The sequence below is a fragment of the Condylura cristata genome, unplaced genomic scaffold, assembly GCF_000260355.1.
Source record: "Condylura cristata isolate star-nosed mole 26May11 unplaced genomic scaffold, ConCri1.0 scaffold00001, whole genome shotgun sequence".
NCBI lineage: Eukaryota > Metazoa > Chordata > Mammalia > Eulipotyphla > Talpidae > Condylura > Condylura cristata.
The window spans coordinates 27,069,851-27,075,906 of NW_004567102.1; positions in this window are offsets into that span (position 1 = coordinate 27,069,851).

Consider the following 6,056-nt stretch of genomic DNA (forward strand, 5'->3'; position numbering starts at 1 on the left):
TCCGTATGGGGCAATATACACTTTGCAGACTGATTAGATTCTATTATAAATCCCTAAGAATGACATTTTTACTGATTAAAGTAGAACCTTGAAAATACCTTCTTGGAAATTAATTCCATAGTTTTCCACAATTCTCAAGTGCAAGCCCAGAAATCTATTATCCTCTGAGTTTTTTCTTCCTTCCATTTGACAAAATATGAAATAAATTCAAGAAAAAATATTTCCAGTTAAGTGGATTACAAGATGCAGTAGTATATGAAAAGAAAGGCTGTTCATGACCAGTGATTCATGCAATTACTTCAGTAGGAAACGTGACAGTAGGATTTAGTAATCATTTAAAAAAAAAATCCACTCATTTTATTATTCTTGGCAATTGTAGGTCACATTCCTTAACACTGGGCTCTGTCTATGACCTTACCATCATTTCTAAAGACTGTGCCTACAATGCAGACCCATTTAAAAGTCTACCTCACTGACTCTTAAGGAAGGGTTCATTTTTGCTGCACTTTTGAAACTCAAAATAAAGTCACCACTTTGTATGTTTTTATAACTGCAAAGATAATTAAAGGTATCATATAATTAAAATTAGTGAGGGAATGTGGTGTAGTTGGGGTATGGACTACTAAGAGCTACCAATATTAAGCAACATGGTGTTACAATTTTAAAACTCTTAATTAACAAACATTGGCTGCAAGTAATAGATTTAAATGGACATACTGAATGAAGAAGTTATGAAATGGGTACAGGAAATCAGGGATCAAGGTACCCCAAGCCCAGATGCTCTGAGCTCATTCATCAAACTAAATGAGGAATAGGTTGTTACAGTCAGGGTGTCCCCAACCAAGAGAAAATGGGATGTTCAGAACACAAACACAATGCCAAAGCAATGGAACAAAGTTTATTTTGGAGACTCAGTGGGCCTCAGTAACCTGGGATACCCCACATGCCTCAACCATCAACAAAAGACACAATCCCCACTCCCTGCCCACTATACCCATATAAACACCTACTTCTTGCCTACTTGGCAACACATGCAGGACCCCTCTGCTCAGAAAGCATTTCTATCCTTCTTATCTTTCAATAAACTTCTTGCTTTTCTGCCTAACACTGGTCTCCATATAAAAAGAGCCCCTCGGGGTCAGCACTGGTTCCAGGATTCTCAGATCTGAGTCAATACCACAACTAGGTTAGGGTTGTTTGTTCATCTAATTATTCACTAGAAAGCATTCAAAAGTGTCTGGCATGTATTCACTGTTACAGATGATCTGAGGGGGAAAAAAAACCAAGTTTATTACAAGTTGCAACTAAAAAATGTTAATTGCAGAAGTAATAATGGAGAGCCTTCAAGAACTTGGAAATAAAGTTTTCCTCTAGAACTAAAGATTTTTCCCCCTAGATTTAAATGAACAGGGCCACAAAGAGAAAGAGTGGCATCACGATTTCAATGATCAAGGTCCAGTATTCACATACACAAAGATTTGTTAGCCTATCAGTAGTTAAGTCATAGCCAATCGTTCTACAATCATGACTCCCATGCCCCCCAGCACTTCTCCCTTCTTGGAACCCCCACAACTCAGCAGTTGGCAGTGCAGGGAGCCCTGAGCCCTGCAGCCCTCCTGTTGGACCCCATGCTGTATGTGTTTTTATAGATTTGGACTATCCTCCCTGAGTAATCCCTCAGAAGCAGTTTGATCACTGGTGGATCATCAGAAAAAATAGAATCTAAAAGGGTTCTGTGTGCCTACCAGAACAGTGCCTGGGTTGGAAGCTATTTTCATTGTAGACAAGAAGAGGCAGAAGGTTTTGAGAACTTGAGATCTTTAAACATATGTACTGGATGGTTTCACTAAAATGTGGAATACAGAAAATCAAACAAAATATCAGGCAAACTTTAAAATGGACCTTTGAAAGCTGACTTTAGATCTGAGGCAGTGGGTATGGGACAGGTAGGGGAGGAAGGAAAAGAGAGGGGAGGAAACTGGGTGGAGGAGGAGAGCATAACAGACTATGGGAAAGGACTATTGGGTGCTATGGTGACCATACCTGAGGTGAGAAATTCCCTACTGTGAAAAAAATGAGCAAAGTATTTCATTAAAACAAACAAATTAATAAATAATTTGAATGTTTTAGTTAAATGTGTCTAGTAAGTTTTATTTTTTTCAGTATAGCATTTTAAATTAATATAGCCCTTAATGTGGTCTAAATACTCCTGAAGACTCCGGATAATAACTACAAATATTGTTAATAAATTTTATGTATTTTTAAATTTAAATATGACTATTTGTAGTCTACAACCTGAATTTATTTGCTTAGGTATTCAAATAGTGATTACCAATTCTTATTATATTAATTTCAATCTACCTCCACAGATTATACACTAATTCAACACTCAGATTCTATTAACATTTTACCTTTATTAATAAAATAAGTGTGATACTTTAGCATGAGTTTAACAACACTAAAGTTGGTACACGGGACTTTAGACTGGGAAAAAGCTCAGTATTTTATATGAATCTAGAGTTGGCCTTTGAAATGTAAAATATTTCCTTAGGAATAAACTAACCCTTTAAAAACGTTAAATTTCCCTTAGCATGGACTCTATATTGTATTGCTTTTATTATCTCTAAAACAAAATGCATTTAGAGTCAATTACTTCTTAGACTCCATGAATACAGTATGTTATTGCTTTGGGTATTAATATTCGTGTGACATGAAAAAGGATATGGAAAACAGCTAGTATGAACAGACAGAACAGACCTAACTTTTGAGGATTTCAGTTATCTATCTGAACCCTACCCTTTTATTTTACTACTAAATAACAAATACTACCAGAAATAATACATAACCCTATTGTTTTTCTCCTTAGGGCTTAAGGTCCAGGGGGCTGCTGAGAAGTTAACTCCTAAGTTGAGATAATATGGTGAAATGACTTTCTTTGTTAACATTCTTCAGAAATAATAAAAGTAAATTTAATATATGTCATATATACATTAGGTTTTACCCCCCAAAATTTTAGTTTCTGAAGCACTAGTTCCTTACATGGGCTAAAACCATGACCAGGTTGAAAACAGTTACAGTGAGCATGACTATAGTATCTGTATAGCATGAGAGGAGATTCTGGATACTCAGACTGAGAGGCAATACTTTGGAATAGGCCATCATGCTAGTATAAATATATTTATTTCATTGTTAAATTCCATATTTGTTGAAAATAAATGGGGTAAATAATGATAAAGCTAATATAGATAGATACATAAAGTGTTGAAATATTTATTTTACATGAAGCAAAGATGTACTTCTTTAGTGTCAATGCAGAAATTTTAAATACTTTCAAAGGTTGGGAAATGAAAAATTTAGGTTTTTTAAGTAGGACAATTCCTTTGTTCAGAACCTAGAGATGAGAGTCCTGCCAGAATTAACTTCTTAATACACAGATTGGATATAATATGCTCAGTAATTGCAGCAAACTTACTTTTTAAATTATTAAAGTTGCTGTAACACTTCATATATAATTATGTTTTTTAGAAAATATATTGTACAGGTTGGCACAAAATCTATAATCCTATAAAAATTGGTATATTTGCCAAAAGGTGATAGAAAAGCTAAGGATTTAACTGTAGCTGTTACAATATACAAACACATGTGCTCTTATGCAGATATTTTTTACATTTCCATTATCAATTACTGCATAATAAGCACTGCAAAATTTAGTCATTTAAAATGACAGCTATTTTACCATGTATCAGTATTTTTGACAAAAATTGGCAGGTTTCTGCTGGTTTCTTTCTTTCTCATGGCATCAGTGAGGTTCACAGGTGTTCAGCTGATGGATGGGCCGGCCTGCAGGTGTCAATAAAAACAGCAGGATCTAATGGGGGAATATTGGAAGGCAGAGTTCAACTGCCTTTGACTCTTGGTAGCTGAACTTCTTGCACACAGGCTTGGGGCTACCAGAGAGTAGCTTCCTCAATACATCACTGGAAGATGTAAGATTTTTTAATGCTTAACCTTATACATCCCAGATGTCCTATTTTTGAAAAATCCTTTACATTCCATGTTTTTTTTTTTTTAAGATTTATTTATTTATGGATGCAGAACTGGGGTACAGGCCAGAAGTGCAGAGGCCGTGAGAGGATTCACCAGAGACAAAGTGGGGAGCAGAACAGGCCGACTGACAAGTACATTGCTGAGGGGAGCAGCAGGAGGGTCAGGAAAGGTCTGCCTTGCCATGTAGGTCATCTCCAAGGCTGGGATCAAATTCATAAGTGGCTTTAGCTTCTTAGTGCTGTACTTTAATCCCGTTGTGCCACCAGGGAGGGCCCTACATTCTATCTTTTAAAGCAAGTCAGAACCCAACCCTGGAGAATTAGATTAGGCCTCTCAATAGGTAGAGAACAAAGTACATGATTAATTTATACACTTTACTCTACACATACTTAAACCAGCACCACCTGGGAACAGCAACCATTCCTAGATTTTCTGTCTGAAATACTCACGCTTAGACAAACGAAATTTTGCTCTGCAATGTGTTCTGGTCCTCCGCCAATGGAAGATGAACGCATATGTGACCTGTCCAATGTCAGACACTAATTAGGATCAGAGCCCCACCTGGGATCTCCTGCTACATGACTGAAGACTGGCACCTGTGGAATGGACACCCTACTCACTATTCTTCCCCTAGAAAGAACCCATTTGCGTTGATTCAGCCACCTCATCATGAAACTTTCAAATAAGAAACTTTATTTCAAGTCCAATCTCATATATCAAACCTACTTTCCTAGTACACATTGAACCAATGTTTACTGAGTCCCTACCAGGTTTCACAGGCGCATACCTACACAGCTGCCTTTCCAGTCTTCTGTTCAAGTTATGTCATAACAAAAATTTACTGGCCCTCCCTGGTGGCACAGCGTATTAAAGCACAGCACTAAGAAGCTAAAGCCACTTCCGCATGAGTTCGATCACCCGGAGGAGATCCACATAGCACAGCAGACCTCTCCTGACCCACCCGCTGCTTCCCTCAGCAGTGTACTTCGTTGATCTGCCTGTTCTGCTCCCCGCTCTGTCTCTGGTGAATCCTCTCACCCTCCACATCTCCAGCCTGTACCCCAGTTCTGTATGAATAAATAAATAAATCTTTAAAAAAATTTACAATAGTTACTTTCTCTAGGCCACATTGTATCATGTCATTTTATCTTTAAGTACTTTTATATCACCTTTTCGCCTCCTTTTTTATTTACAGTACAGACCTACGGGTAGTGGATTCTTAGTTTTCATTCTACTCAGAGTGCTGGACAAGGTGTTAGTACAACTATTCATAGGCTAACGTGAAACTCCAGGGTTTCTTGCTCCTTTTGTTTCGGGAGACATTTGCTCATTAGATGAGGTGACAGCTTTGATTTTAGGTTGCTGCAACTTCTAGGTTGCTGTCCTAAATACAGAAGTGGTAGCTTGGATTGTCTATTATGAGGTGCCAGGTCACCGTTACCTTTTGTCTTTTGTTGTAGATAATTCATCTTCCTTTTGGACCAGCCTGGAGCTGGGGAGCGGGTGTGGACTGGCGTGCAGACGATGACACCTTCCAGGACCTCACTTCCACCACCACCCAGCCGCCTCTCCTAGGGTACAGCGGGAACACTTCTAGTCCAGGAGGACGATGCCCCAGGCAGGTCGTCTCGCCTAGAGCTATGTTTGTGCTGCCAGGATAGGGTGGGGGTTGGGGGTTGGAGGTGCTGGCGAGCCACTCGCGGAAACTGATCCACTCGGGGGCCCTCAGAGGCTGAGCCTCAGGAGGAGGCTGGGGGAGATCTGGGGGAGGGGGGGAGTGGAATGGGAAAATGAGGTGTGTCCCAGGGTCCCTGGCTTTCAGGCCAAGGAGTGGCAGGTCTGTCCCCCGGGAGGAGAGGGAACCAGATGGGCGGGTTCAAGCGTTGGCGGCGGCCGTCCGGGGGCCTCCAGCTCCTCCCCGTAAGTGTGCCAGTCTGCCGCTCACCACGCTGAGGCAGTGCGGCGGCGGGCGCGCCGAGGCTGCCGCCCAGCGCCCTCGCCGCGGCCAT